Here is a 14,134-nt window from a genome sequence, read left to right on the forward strand (position 1 = left end):
TCTAAGAAAGTGATCTGAAGCGGGGAGATGAATCAAGCAAAGCCTATTTATGTCCAAAATGAGATTTCTTGGGGTCTTAACGTCAACCCCATAATATAAAATCTTATAGTAAATCTGATCGTCATCAATAACGTAAAGTTGTCGACAAAAATGAAAGAGGAACGTAGAACAATTTCCAGTTCTAGAAAGTAGACATAAACTCATAAACAAATAGTATTCAACTTGTTTTTCAACTCTCGTGTTGAAGTCAACTCCTAAGTTGATCAATACTGAATAATATGGCCCTTAATCATTTTGTTTAAAATTTCCAATACATATTTTCATAAACTAATTTTTATCTCGATAGAAAAATTATACAAATCAAGTCCTTAACCCAAATATCGTCGTAACTTCACCTTTTTTTCGGAAATGACTTTTGAATGCCATTTTCTAGCAGATATGGCAGCGGAGTAACCCAGAAAATTTGAAGTCTTTTGCACAGCACTAACTCCCAACTGCTCTGTTGTTTCTCTACTCTTTCGTCTCTCCTGTAAACTTTTGAATTTGGAAGTTACGAGGTTTCCTTATGAGGCCGACGATATGTAGTTATTCGCTATTTTTCTAACCGTATAATATTCTTTACCTCTGGAAAACTGCGTTTTTCATCAAGAAGCTTTTTGAGAACAGTAAGTACCTAAGTTACCAATTTGTATTCATTCTTCATATTGCTCTCCAACTTTTTTCTGTGGTTACGAATGTCCTAGCCATTAGGAGGCCTGAAATGTCAAAAACTTCTCTAAATAATTATTATTGATTGTTCTAAGTTATTAATTCAACCAGATACCATGTTAGGCTATTGATTATGTCATTTAGAAAGGAACTAAGACGATCACGGGTTTTTATTGCAGGAATCGTTCAATGGGTTATAAAAGAACATAAAACCGCGGAGTGCTATTAAATGAGAGGGTGGAAACTGAAGATAGGGGTGTAAAAGCCCCCTTTTTGGGTTTTTCAATATATCTTGTAAACCGAGCAAAATTTTAGCATATTGCTCTCAAAACTTTTTGTAGAGAATTGAATTTCCTATTAGAATAATGTTTTCTAAAAATTGAAAAAAAAAAATTTCCATACCAAAATAGTCGAAACAATCATAAACAAAATATCAAAAAAATCGATTTTTTGAGTTTTTTTGCTTTTTTAGTTGTCATTTTTTTTTGGGTTGAGATAGACATAAACATTCCTCCAAAGAAAAAAAGAAGATTAAATTTCCTTCAAAACCCTGTACTCACTAAATTTTTTCATTGAAAATTAACCGAAGTATGGCCATTTTAATCTATCTTTTTTTCGCATTTTTAGTTTTACTCAAGTAAAACAGAAACATTTGAGGGGAAAGTACGATAACTTAAGCACCAAGAACTGATAATGAGATTTTGTAGAGGGGTTAAATACAATCATTGTTTACTATGGGAGGGGGGATCTATGTCCCCCCGTTTTGGCGGAAGAGGCAATTTTCTAAAAAAAATACTTAAAATAAAAAAAAATTATTAAAAAGCAACGGCAACACTCACAGTTTTGATTGATACTTTTTTCAAAAGCTAGAATTATAAACTTAATATTAATTTTAAAATGAAGTTATTTTAATCAATTGTTTTTGAAATAAACGATTGATTCCAATAATGAAAGTATTTTGTCTATTTTTCAATTTTCTCAAAAAGTAGAAGGCATAGGAACATTATGATTTTCATGATTCGATAAGAAATCAATTAAAGCAGTTTACTTTGTCGATCAATTTCGTATTGAAGTCCACAGTCTTTGTGAAAATTGTACTCAATGTGCTTTTTAAACTTTTTTTTCACAAGTTTTGACTTTGAAAACGGGTATTTCAAAAACAATTGATTAAAATAACTTCATTTTAAAATTAATATTAAGTTTATAATTCTAGCTTTTGGAAAAAGTATCAATCAAAACTGTGAGTGTTGCCGTTGTTTTTTAATAATTTTTTTTTATTTTAAGTATTTTTTTTAGAAAATTGCCCCTTCCGCCAAAACGGGGGGACATAGATCCCCCCTCCCATAGTAAACAATGATTGTATTTAACCCCTCTACAAAATCTCATTATCAGTTCTTGGTGCTTAAGTTATCGTACTTTCCCCTCAAATGTTTCTGTTTTACTTGAGTGAAACTAAAAATGCGAAAAAAAGATAGATTAAAATGGCCATACTTCGGTTAATTTTCAATGAAAAAATTTGAAGGAAATTTAATCTTCTTTTTTTCTTTGGAGGAATGTTTATGTCTATCTCAACCCAAAAAAAATGACAACTAAAAAAGCAAAAAAACTCAAAAAATCGATTTTTTTGATATTTTTTTTATGATTGTTTCGACTATTTTGGTATGGAAATTTTTTTTTTTCAATTTTTAGAAAACATTATTCTAATAGGAAATTCAATTCTCTACAAAAAGTTTTGAGAGCAATATCCTAAAATTTTGCTCGGTTTACAAGATATATTGAAAAAACCAAAAAGGGGGCTTTTACACCCCTATCTTCAGTTTCCACCCTCTCATTTAATAGCACTCCGCGGTTTTATGTTCTTTTATAACCCATTGAACGATTCCTGCAATAAAAACCCGTGAACGTCTTAGTTCCTTATTGCCCTGTTTTTTTCGACATAATCAATAGCCTATGTTATTTCTCAAATAAAATTGTTTGAATTTTTAATAAACACAAGGTTATGAAATCAATTTTATTTTAATATTATTAGAATAAACTGTTAATGACCAAATCAATTCTAGTAACTATTTGTATGTTAAAATTATTCTAAGACATCAAAGAATTAACATGATTAAATGTAAAATTATTAATGTTATATATCACCATTCGTCAAATTAAAACCATATTTCATGTTAAAAGTACATGTAATCTCTTATCTATATTGTAAAATAGCATTTTTTTTAATACATTTGTTTTTCATTACGAATTAAAAAGAAAATAGTTTAGGTATTGAAAAAAAAAGAAAAATTTTGGATAAAAAAAAATGTTATTGCAAATAATAACTTTTCTGCATTGAAAAAAAAATCATTGTTTGCCATCATATTTTTTTTTTTAATATTTAACACATTTCCAATTTTTTTTTTCAATTTAGAACATTATTTTTTCATAATTTTTTAAATATTTTTTTAAAATTTGTATTCCATTACAAATTTTAAAATAAAATTGTTTACTAAAAAAAAAATTTTAATGCAAAATTGCTTTATTCTAAATAAATATTTTTTATAATGCAAATATTTTTCAGAAGCAATAAAATTTTTTTTAATGCAATTTTTTTTTCAGTTACAATAAATATTTTTTTTTTGTACCTAATAAATGTTGTTTTTTTATTTCAAATGCATTTTTTTTTTTTTCAATTATTGTTTTAAAACTCTGCCTCGAGCTACAGCCTGAACTACACTAGAGATTTTCTTTAAACTTGGTAGTTAATAGTTTTGAGTGATTCTCTAGAGTTGAAATTAAAATTTATTTTTAGGGACCACAACTAACGGTACCTGTCATATAATTAAAATAGAAAAGTAAATTTTTTTCAAAAATGGCTCTAACAATTTTGATTAAAAGTCTTATGTGTTATACTAAAAATAAGATCCAACTTTCGAAATGAAAACAAAATATTTTTGTGAGCGTTTCTAACGGTACCTGTCATAGAACCATTTTTTTTATTTCTGAATTTCTCGTTAATGGCTCAAAACCATCCAAATATGGGTGGAATATAAACTTGTATCAAAAAATTTACCAAAAAAATAAAAAAAAAAAAATGGCCTGGCAATTTACTGTATGCATAAAAAGGATTTTTTATAGAAATTGGTCCTTGAACATCAAAATCAGGTAATATTTGATTTATTTCAGGCCTAGTTACTTCTTTAATATGATCATTCAAATCGATTCTATTTCAAGACCGCTTGAGTCGTTTTGAAGAGATCACCACCATTTCGGGGAAAATTCCTCCAGTACTACTTTAGGTGTTTTTGGCGGTAAATTGAAGAATGCACGGTTTTGTGTCTTCCCGTTTATGAACCGATGAACAAAGTTGATTTTTTAATAATTCGGTCCTCGAATTTTACCACCTCAATGATTTGAACCCCAGTTTTTGTTTAGCCTTTCGCTTCCTGAAAACGAATTCAAAAGTCTGGCAGCGTTAATTCGCAGAACAATATGTATTGTTTTCGGGAGGTTAACCAACACTATAAATATAACTCAAGAAAATAATGGACCTAATATAAATAATAAAGCCGAGTTTAGCAAAACTCGATTTTAAGAAAAAAAAAAAAAAAAAAAAATCAGTTGTAATAAAACATACATCTCACTTAAAAGTGACTTAGAAGCAGTCGTCAACCTATAACTATGTACGTCGATTTTAAAATGATAGCTTTTTTTGGTTTGGAAGTGAGATGTATGTTTTACAACTACTGATTTTTTTTTTTTTTTTTTGTTAAAATCGAGTTTTGGCTAAATTCGGGTCTAATATGTATCTACTTCGAAATTTAAATCTTATTAAAAAAAAATATTTTTTTCACAGCACTGTATACATTTCTTTTAAAATAAAGACAATTTTCTTTTACCAAAATATTAAACTTAATTTATTACACAACCATTATGATTATTTGTACATTTTTCATTTTCTTAAATTTAATAAAAATTAAAACCAAAGCTATTTAAAATTAGTTTCATCACAGCCATTTTTATGTGATCGATCACCGTCACATTTTTTCTTAAATCTAAATTTTTCAACATTTTTGCTTGTTTATTTTTTATATTTTCATTTTTTTTTTGTTCACAAAACTGCCATCGCAAAAATCACTATAAAGATAAAAACCAGCCAAGGACAGATCAACATTAAACAGGCAACTTCAAGCATTTTTTTTTTTGTTTGTTTTGATTTTTTTTAACAACCCTATCTGAGAGTAAATAAGATTTTTTTTTTGTTCAAAATTCTCTTGTATGTGTTATATACAAGTATGTATAATATTAAAAAAAAAACTAATACACTAAAAAAAAGTTCGCATATGCGAAAGCCGGTTCTTTAAAAAAAAAAACTAAAATTCCGGTTATGGCAGAAGTTGTTGCGTTAACGATCCAAATCAGTTTTCAGAATCACGTAAACATTTCATTCCATTAACATCAATTTGATAGTTCTTGAAAGAAAAAAACAAAAAAATTCACTTTCTGATTTTGTTTCGGTTTTTTTAAGTCAAACTTACCATAAAATTGTAGGTTTACAGGTTAAATTGTTTTATTAATTAACAATTTAATGTCATTTTTCTACTGTTTGATAATAATTAATGTATTAAATTGAAATTGATAGACGGACGGAAAAATGTATAAATGCGCGATGAACCATTGCCGGTCGCACCCAAAAACAAAGTGGCTGCGGCTAAAGGCTGATTTATATTTCTTGCGATCCCGCACTTTAACACACATTCACACAATTATTGTTTTGTTTATAGCAAAAGCGCACACATTTTTTTTTTGTATTTTTTTTATATTTTTCTGTTTCTGTTTTTGTATTTATAAAAATATTAATATATAGGTACCTGATGGCGAGACCAAGTCGGAGCCGATGAGACTATGTTAACGTGTGTGATGCACGTTGAGCGATAGCTTTCGAAATGAAGCTCTACCAAGCTTAACTATCAAACTTTGTACCTACCTGCTGAGCTCTATTTTTTTTTTTTTTTTTTAATTTTGTTGTTATTGTATTATTTGCTAACGCTGGTTTTTTTTTTTTGTTTCTACATTTATTTGTTTAGTATTTAATTATATGATAAGATATGAAGTTTTATAGACTTATTTTGTAGGAGATAGGAAACAAAAGTATCCATTATCTTTAAAGTGATCGATGAATTGTCAATAAATTTCTACAATTATTTACAATGGCAGTTCCGTTTGTTTTAATTGAAATCTAGGACAAGCTTTGCATTGGAAAAAATTAAAAGGAAAAAATGATATTTTAATAAAATTTGATAGTACCTATGATGATAGTGTAAATAAATAAAATGATTGTTTGGGTTGGGCGTCTTTGCAGTTATTCACTAAATAAATATTTTAAAAATATTTTTAATGTCGAATTCGATTTTTGTCCACTAGCAAAACTTTGTGCTCACAATTTTGTTCGTTTTTTACCAAAATGAGTTTCTGTTTTAAGACGTGACTATCAGTTCTCGAAGCTCGCAATTTGTACCTATGTATGTTAAAAAATTCAGAATGCTAAAAGTCAAATTTTTTATCTGAATGTATCTTTTTACCTCACATAAAGGTGTTCATCCAATCCCTCATAGACCAAGATCCAGAGGTAAGGGGTTAAAAGTATGTACTGTCAAATGATAAAACGTCATAATTATATAGTTTGGTCGGATATAGAAACATTTTATTTACCAAAAAGGAGCTTATAATATTAAAAAAAAAAAAAAAAATTACTTGAAAAATGTAGATCTCTTCAAATATGGTTACCCTGCTATATGATTTTTGATACAATTGTATCAAATTTTAGAATTAATACATTTAAAAAAAATTAGGATGATATCTCTAAGTTGGACCGAAGTAGTCAACAACCCTGTTTAAATGCTGTAAAATACCAAGAAATTTATTTTATTTTTGAAAAAAAAAGCAATCCTGTTTTTGGGTTATTTTTCAAGTGCAAATACTTTGGTTTTGTAAATCCTCTTATACTAATTTACTTAATTTTTCATTGTTGTTTTCATATTCGATCGAATTTCATTTCAAAAAATTGTTAAAAAAATAAATAAAAAATGCACGAAATTTGAAATAAAATGCACGACTGAGGTCGCACGTACTTGCCCTTATGGTAAAAGTAACTATAATATTAAAGCTTTTTATTGAACATAATTTTATAATTAATTAAACACCGTTTTAAACGGTCTTGTACACAAAACCAAGTACGCCATTTGATTTGTTGTATATAGAAGAGTTTTTAGAAAAAAAAAAAATTCGAAAATCGTTAGAGCCGTTTTTATAAAAAAATAATTTTTTATATATGTAGGTATACAAATTTTCCGAAATTTTTCAAAGCAAAAGTTGGTACAACCCGTTTTCAAAAAATTGATTTTTCAAAAAAAAAATTTGAAGTATTTTTTAAAAAACCAAAAATGTGTTTTTTGAAAATTTTATAAAATTTTTACACAACGTTTATTTTAACGTTTCTTTTTAAAAATTTTGGTTGAAATCTGCCTTGTCGAATTAGAATTAAATTCACAACTCTGCCTTTCGGAAATGGTAGGTATCATTTATAACTGTAAGTGTTGCCGTTGTTTTTTAATATTTTTTTTTTTTATTTTAATAATTTTTTTTTGAAAATTGCCCCTTCCTCCTAAAGGGGGGAGATAGAGTCCCCTCATATAGTCAAAAATTATTGTATTGAACTCCTACAAAAAACCGTTATCAAATCCTGGCGCCCAAGTTATCGTACTACGTGCCAAAATAACATTTTTGTTCCTAATTTTTTTTTTCTAAGCCAATTTGAACTGATTTTCATAAAAATTACCTCGTTTCATCTGGAAATAAATATTATTTTAGAATATATTTTTAAAATAGCATGTTGTTTTGAAAACATATGTATGCTTTAAATTGACGTCGAAGTTGAGAAAATGACAAAAAAAAAATGGAATTTTTGAACTTTGACAGCTTATAAATTCTAGCTGGCTTAATCGAATCACATGTTTTATACATTGTTGAAAAGGTATAATTGTCTTCTATCAGAAGCTAGAATTTTTTCAATGGGTACTAAAGGTACTAAAAACAGTTTTTTGCCCTTAACTCCAGATTTTGGGGGGTGTTAGGGACTTTTTAAATACCGTTTCGTCATCAGTACAACTAGCTCTGCAAAACGTGATAGGTCTCCGCCCGCGTATATTTTGAAACCTTGTTTTTGTAACAAAGTGTAATTTATAACTTATCTTTAATTTATTATCGCAGCAAAGTTCAAAATTTTAAACCTTTCAAAAAAAAAGCTTTTAACATTGTTGTACCTATTCTAAAAAAAGCTCTCTTTCCACATTCCCATCAGGTGAATAATCTCAATTTTAATCAATCCTCTTAGCTAAATCAATCAAATTAACAGACATCATGACATGACATTGATTTGATAAATCTATGTCAACAGGTGGTTGTATTAAAAACAAAACAAAGAAAGATACTCCTCATTATTGATTTAATATTGGCCTGAATAAAAATGACCTCATATTCTGGCTAATCGATTGCTTGATGATTTACTTATTTTTGTTTTTTTTACAACTATGTGTCTGTTGATAATAGTACAATATTAAACTTTTATCAACGGACGCTTAAAAAATGCTAACCTAATTACATAGATTCTTTTTTTGTATTTATTGCCTTGCCACACGGAATTTCTAAAAATAGAAAATATTTTCTTATTGATGAACCCTATTTATGGAATGTCTTTTCATTATTTGAGTATTCTGGTTACTTTATGAGATAAGAATATCTGTACATAAAGGCTGATAAAAAAAAAACTTGAAATAATGATTCATCGTATGTACTGTGATGGAGTGCATTTGTTACATTCAGGGTTTTAAAAAATCATTTTCTTTTTAATGCATTTCATTTCCATTATACTACTTTAAAATAGAAATTATTGCAAATAAAAAAAAATTATTGCAACCAAAAATATTTAGCATTCAAAATAAAAAGTTATTGCAATAAACAAGAAATCTAAAAAAATATTTTGCATTCAAAAAAATTGAAATTGTTAGCATTAAATATATTTTTTTTTAAATATTCGTCGAATTTCTTTCAATTTTCACTATTTGGTATTTCATTAGTTTCTTTCACTATTATTTTTTAAATTTTCATATAGCATTGCTCCGATAAATTTATTTAAAAAATCTTAAATCGATCTGTTAAAACAGAAATTTGGTTGTAGAACACAAGATACACCTTTTAGAATTAATTCTAAAATTTAGTAATTTTTCGTCTTTCCAAGCTGAAAAACTTTGTCTTGAAAAACTATTAAAATTTAAATGAAATACTATTTTAATGTAACAATTATTTTATGTTACAAAACGGCGACGGTTCTAGAGCCTATGTAGATCAAAACTTCCGGAAATTCAATTAAATAATCTAGCAATAAAAAAAAAATTGAAATTCCAATTACAATGGTTGCCAAAAATTGATTTTTGTCTTTTCCATAATTTTATAATCATGAAAATTATAATATTATATTTTTAGAACAAATCTGATTAAAATTCCGTTAACAAAAACATAACTGTTATAAAAGGAGCCAAGTTCTACTTCTTAGAATTAAGTCTAAGACATTAAGGCTTGAAAATTTTTCATTTGAAGCCTTAGGCTCCGCGAAATTAGGCCCCAGGAAATAAGGCCCCAAAAGAAAAAATGAAATAAGGCCCCAAATTGGGGTATTTTGTCATAATGAAAATATGCCCCAATGAAACAAGGCCCCATCGAAATGAAGAAATGCCCCAAAAATAAATGAAATAAAGCCTCAACTTGTTTTGAACTTTTTTAGAAAAATGAAATAAGACCCCAATTTTTCTTTTTCATAATTAATTTATTTTTGGTAATGAAATATCACACCAAACCAATAGAACCATCTTTATGGACGGAACTTTTAAAATTGTTCCTCAAGGATGTTTTAAACTGTTGTTGTGTTTTTTTTTCGGTTATTCTGTATCTTATTAATGCTTTTTTCAATGATCCCTGATGGTTTTCTGCACGATCTTTACATTGAAAGGCATTAGTTTGCAGTGCAGCACGATGTTTACATTAAAAAGCATTAGAAAGTAACATTAAAGCTGAAAAAATCGCGCGATTTTTCAGCTATTCTGTTACTTTCTAATGCTTTCCAATGTAAACATCGTACTGCAAACCATCAGGGAGTAACAGAATAGCTGCAAGAAATCGCGCAATTTCTTGTAGCTATTCTGTTACTCCCTGATGGTTTACTACACTGTCTTAACATGGAAAGGCATTAGTTTGCAGCACGATCTTAACATTGAAAAGCATTATTAAATAACAGAATAGCTGAAAAAATCGCGCGATTTTTTCAGCTATTCTGTTATTTAATAATGCTTTTCAATGTAAAGAAATTGCTGCAAACCAACAGAGAGTCCACAATATGCGATTCTTTGCCAATTCTGGGTCCTTGATAAGCGGAATTTTACAACAGTTTTTTTTAAAAGATAATTTAGTAGGTATAGGTAGCATTTTTATGTAAATTATGAAAAATGAAATAAAACCCCAAATTATTTTTAAAATAAAATGAAAGTAAGCCCCAAAATAAGTGTTGGGGTCTAATTTCATGGGGGCCTTATTTCGTAATGAAATTATGCCCCAAAAACAAAATGAAACAAGGCCCTCAAAAATGAAATAACACCCCACAATTTGAGAAATTTCGTTGTTGTTGTTTTGTGTGTATTTTTTTGGGGCCTTATTTCATTTTTTTATTGGGGCCTTATTTCCTGGGGCCTAATTTCGCGGAGCCTATTTCCTAAAGTTTTTGTGATTTTAGTATTATGTGCAAGGCATTACTGCAAGATTTTTAGTTCATAGTAGGGGTATTCACGTCAACGCGGAAAACCCATAGAAACCGTAGAAATGAGCTGTCAAAATTTGTATGGGAAAAATATTTCGCAAATCATAGAATTTAATCTCACAAATTTGAAGCAGAAACTGTAGAAAATAAAATCTGATATATTTTGGGTGTGTTCAATCACCTATCGGATAGGCTATCTGGGATCCCCGTATCTGGAATATGTTTTTGAACGCGATTTATGTCTTATTATTCAGATAACCACAAATAAAATATTTTAATATTGAAAAGAGAATATTATTTTATTTGAGCAAATTACATTTTTTTTATTGTTGCATAGTCAGCTATTACACGAAGCCTCAAGAGGCGCGCCTCTTTTGAAAACTAATGAGTGCAAAAGAGAAAGAAGATAAAACAAAAAATTATCCGACCGGAGAGTCTTCGGTCGAAATTATGAGACTCTTTTTTGACGTTTCTTTTTCCACTTTTTCCATTTTTCAACAATCCCTTTCATTTCTTTTTGCTTCTTGGTGCAATACAACAAAAACAAATTTTAAATTAAAAGAGAAATGTCAAATTTGAACAAATTTTATAAGTTCAATTTGACGTTTAACAAACAGCTGTTTTTTTTCCCTTGTTTACGTAATTATTTTCTGCTGGGGTGTTCATTTAAACCTTTTGCGGAATTTTCTATTTTTCTGCAAAGTAGAAAATTATCTCGTTATCTCAATTTTTTCAATGTTTCCCAAGCTTTTTGTTTTTAGCTTAGCAACGATTAGGTACCTTAACGTGTTACACGTATTTGAAAAATGGGTACGTACCTACCATTTCCTCTAAGTTTTTTTTACCAGTTCCATTTCCTCTGAAATTCTTAAATTTTAAAATGTGCTCTGTATAAACTATCAGCGTTACCCTTCTACCAAGTTTCAAAACTACAAGCTTTTACCATTCTAAAAAGTTTCAACGTTTTTAAATAATCGCATATGCTGTATGTTCGAAAGAATTCAAGGAAAATGGGTGGCTGCCACACCCCCTGAATTAAAAATCTAATGTTTCAAGTTTTTTTTACGGTTTTTGTGTTTTTTTTTTTTTAAGCTCTATATCTCAGGAACTACTCTTTCTAAGTAGCTGAAATCTTGTGATATGATTGCTTTAGTCTAGCTTAACAAACGAGTTTGAAGTTTCTGGCTTCTAATATTATTGAATCCTTTAAATTAAATTTCAAGTCTTTGTTGACGTTTCGAACGTGTCTACGTTCTTCTTCAGGACTATAATAGTCGAAGAAAAATTTTTAAAAAAAGGTCTTATAAATAGAAAAAAATCTAATATACTTATAATTAACAATATCTTTTTAAATTTTAACGGGTTTCTTAAAGCTTATTTTGTTAGTTTTGGATGCTTTTTTCAATTTTCAAAATTTCAAAATTCAAAAACTCAAAGTCTTGAAAAAGTCGTTTTAAACTTTCAAAACTTCAAATGTCTTTTTCAAGACTTTGAATTTTTCAAATATTGAAAATTTGATTAAGAAATCTCTTAAAATTTAACAGTCCTATTTATAAACTCATCATAGACAGTGCATAGCATTATGTACTCTTTATAATGTCTTTAAACAGAAAATTGTTATTTATAAACTTTATGCAACGTTTAATAGAGGTTGTATAAGCTAAACGCTTTTTTAGGTTCTTTAGAGCCTGAATAAGAATATATTTTGCATAAATGTCATTTGAACTTCAAAGTAGTTTGTCTTAACCGCGAATAATGTGATTATTATTTTTATTAAATAAAGCATATTTCCAACAATTTGAAAAAAGTTATTCAGTGTATAAGTAGACAAAAATCTAATAAATATGTCTAAATATATTAGATTTTTTTTTATTATAGTCCTGAAGAAGAACGTATCGACGAAAATTTGAAATTTAAAGCCCGCTTAGAATTCAATATTTGTTTGTGGCAATAAGACAGAGTAGATTATGTCGACTTAAGGAATTTTTGAAAATTTCAATGTTATTTTTTTAATGTTCTTAATTAAAAAAATTAATAATATTTACATAGTTTGTTTATGAATTCTTAAACATTATACAATAGGAGTTTCATGTTTTAATTTAAATTTCAAATAATACACTCCTGCTCAAAATTAACGCACACTTTTTTCTTCTTTAGCTATACCCCTGCATCTTATTTAAAATGGCCTTAAAATTATTTGTTGTATTTTTTTGTGTTTGCTTATTGTTTAGCAAGTCAGAAAAATGCTAAACTGAAACAGTATTATCAACCAAAAAAAAGATGAACCAAATTTAGCAATTCCAGGTCTGAAAACTGATATTAAAATAATTTTTGTTTTTTAAGAAAAAAAATGTTAAAAAATGGAAGCGCGTGACAGTTCTTTCCAATAATTTTATTCAATACTTGGCATTGTCTCCTCTAGCGCATATGATAATTTGGAGTTGTCTATTCATTCCACAAATTACATTTTGAAGGTTTTGTTGCAACTTTTTTTGAAGTGAAAACTTCTTTAGTATCGTAGTGATTTGAAACAAGATGAAACGAAAACGCGACACGACTTCAACTTGTTATAACTTTTTTGTTTTGATAGATAGATGAATGAAATTTGTACTGTAGATAGGTAATTAAATAAATTATAATTGTACAAAATTTCAATTAATTTCATATTCAAAATTCGGAGATAACGGTAAAAATATGTTCTTTTCCAACACACGTTATGTCTTTTGATCTAGTGCACATACAAATTTGATTTAACTTTAATACGCATGCTGATAACATAACCTTTTATTTGATATATCAAACATAACGTTACGTGCTCTACAAGTTACACAATCTTAAATTAAAAAAAATTAAAAATACCTCAAAACACCTGCGGAGATCTGTTGGCGATGACCAGCTACCAGTGTAGGAAGTACCGTAATCTCAGTCTGGAAATTCGACATGGTTGACTTTAAAAAATCCTAACTTCTCTTGTAGACATCTTTTAAATAAGATTTATACATCATTATACAAGGTGAAAAAATAAGCTTTCACATGGTTTAAAATTTTTTATAGGTTGTCAAAGAAAAAAATTTATTTAATAGCATGAGAACATAAAAATAAATGTTTTTTTTTTGCTTTTTTGATGAAATTTTATCGAGTTTAAAAAATTCTAGCTCTTTTTGTATATGTCTGATACACCTGATCGATATATATATTTTGAGCTAGGACAATAAGCTTTCAGATGGTGTAAAAATTTCTATAGGTCGTTAGGGAAAAAAATGGATTTATTAGCGTGAGAAGATAAAAATACGTGTTTTTTCGCTTTTTTTGATGGAAATTGATCGAGTTCAAAAAATTCTAGCTGTTGTAGATGTCTCATACACCTAATCGATATATATATTTTGAGCTTAGACAAAAAGCTTTCAGATGGTGTAACATTTTGTATAGGTTGTTAGGGGAAAAAAATTGATTTAATAGCGTGAGAAGATAAAATTACGTGTTTTTTCGCTTTTTTTGATGGATATAAGTTGTGATATACCTAAAAAAACATGGATTTGAAGGTGATAGAATAAAAATAGGTAGATTTTTTCTATTATTTTT

At 28.0% G+C, this 14,134-nt stretch overlaps 1 protein-coding gene across 9 annotated transcripts in view; it reads left to right on the forward strand.

The window, feature by feature from the left end:
* Positions 1 to 14,134, forward strand: part of LOC129905136 (protein bunched, class 2/F/G isoform) — a 232,052-nt gene that overhangs the window by 77,298 nt on the left and 140,620 nt on the right. The gene's annotated exons all lie outside the window — the stretch shown is intronic.

The sequence above is a fragment of the Episyrphus balteatus genome, chromosome 1 (genome assembly GCF_945859705.1).
Source record: "Episyrphus balteatus chromosome 1, idEpiBalt1.1, whole genome shotgun sequence".
Classification (NCBI taxonomy): Eukaryota; Metazoa; Arthropoda; class Insecta; order Diptera; family Syrphidae; genus Episyrphus; species Episyrphus balteatus.